A 2,065-nucleotide genomic window follows, 5' to 3' on the forward strand; every position below is an offset into this window, starting at 1 on the left:
AGGATGAAGTGCAGGCATCTGCAAAGGCTAAACTTCCAAGGAAATAGTACATGGGAGTGTGAAGATGAAGATCCTTCCAGATGAGAAAGATTAAACCAAGGTTGCCCACCATGGTGGTGACATAGATGAAGAAGAACACAAGAAACAGAGGGACTTGCAGCTCTGTACGATCTGTTATTCCTCTGAGAACAAACTCAGTCACCTGGCTTCTGTTCATCTCCATAACGTCTCATCTAGCTGTTTACCAAAAAGAGATTTATATGAAGAAAACATTACCAAGTTTCAAACAATATGGAATGAATGTTAATATCACATCTTCTCTGTTACATTCTCATCAATAAACACTTATGAATATAGAATGTTTTTATTTTTTGCAAATACATCTACCGTACAAAGATTTTTAGAATGATGTTCAAATATAAAAATTTTAATGATATGTTTTAATGAAAAATATTGAGGAATACATAAAGACATCAATAAGGTCTTTACAGTATATCATAGTAACTCTAAGTTGCATAGATACCTTTATTTTATGCACCAGTAAGAAACAAAATTATTTAATGCATTATGCATCACAGTTATGTTAAATAATACTGGAAATGTTATATTACTATCAGAATATACTTAATTATTAATTAATTAAATATCTAGTGTATTGGCTCCATAGCATCTTCTAACATAAGCCTGTTTTTAAATTTCAAAAATTTTGAGACTCAACTATATCTCTGAATTACTGGGTTATCTTTTTTCTCCAATTAAATAAATCTTGTCTTAACTTTTTCTCTGCAGTGTTAGACTCACCAAGAAGCATACTCTCAGCAATCCATAAGCCTTTGCTTTTTTCACTGATGTCAATAAGCAGCATAGCTGAAAGGCTAATCATAGAGGTCTTCATGCGTCCACATGACTGAGCTCCAATTTCTGGTCTATAAGTACCTAAGTTTGTTTTTATAAGGGCTGAGATGATCAGACAAGATGTTTCATTTCTTTTCAAATCTGTACTGTTTTTGTTTTACTTGCATTTTGAAGATAAATCCTCTCTATAGATAAGTTCCTTGCATATTAGGACTTTTATGAAAAAATTTAGTATTAAAAGATTCTACATTTTAAAAAAATTACATTCAAGTAAAATACTGTATCCTCACCTAATCCCGGTACAGAGATGCACAGATGTGGATGCAGTGAAAATTAAATCATCATGAAAAACTCTTAAGATGGAGGATGAAGATAGCATAGATAATTGCTCTCTTCAAGTTAATCTTCCTTAAAAGAAGTTGGAATAGAAAGATATATTTTTCACATCTTAAATGCTACCTGTGATGTTAACAATGAAATTCCCTCAATGCTACCAAAACAATCCCAGTAGAATAACCAGTCCCCAGGCAGAATGCCAAAATTAAGAAGTCACTGACATGGAGCCTATTATAAAAATTGTTCCTCAGTTTTTCTTTCTTTCAAAAACAAAATCATTACAAATTAATTATAGTAAAAATGTATTTCACTGAGATCCTTCTGAACATTTACATGTAACTGATTTTCCTAGTAAGTTTGGTTTAGGATAAAGCAACTGATTACAAGTTCTGGAGGAAGTATGAAACAAAGGGAACCCTTATTCGCTATTGATAAGTTGCAAACTTGTCCAGCCTGTGTGTAACTATGGTTGTAGAGTTTAAATGAATATTTTCCATCTGAGATTTTAATACTCCCTCCAAAGTCCAAAGACCATCTAACAAAAACCTCAACATCAGGCAGCAGAAACTTTCATTTGACTTTGGTTGTAAAACATTGTAGGCTATTGTTGTCCTTGGTTGTATTCAAGAGGTAGAAGATAAGCACCTATCACTGAAGACATCATACCTGAACTAGAACTGACCTGAAAGTTTCCTCCCTGGGACCTGGATTTCATGATTCCAGAAGTTTCCAAAGGAGGGAAGGAAACAATAATCCTACCTAGGAATGATGTCTATGAACCACAATGACCAGCATGGTACAATAAGGTAACAAGGATGCATTGGGAGCATGCGTATCTTTTTTTTTTTTTTTATTTTAGATATTTTCTTTATTT

At 32.9% G+C, this 2,065-nt stretch overlaps 1 protein-coding gene across 1 annotated transcript in view; it reads right to left on the minus strand.

Annotated features, from left to right (window-relative positions):
• LOC116086023 (olfactory receptor 187-like) overlaps positions 1 to 2,065 on the minus strand; it is a 49,029-nt gene that overhangs the window by 514 nt on the left and 46,450 nt on the right. The window lies entirely within an intron of this gene.

Source organism: Mastomys coucha, unplaced genomic scaffold (assembly GCF_008632895.1).
Source record: "Mastomys coucha isolate ucsf_1 unplaced genomic scaffold, UCSF_Mcou_1 pScaffold12, whole genome shotgun sequence".
NCBI classification, from domain to species: Eukaryota; Metazoa; Chordata; class Mammalia; order Rodentia; family Muridae; genus Mastomys; species Mastomys coucha.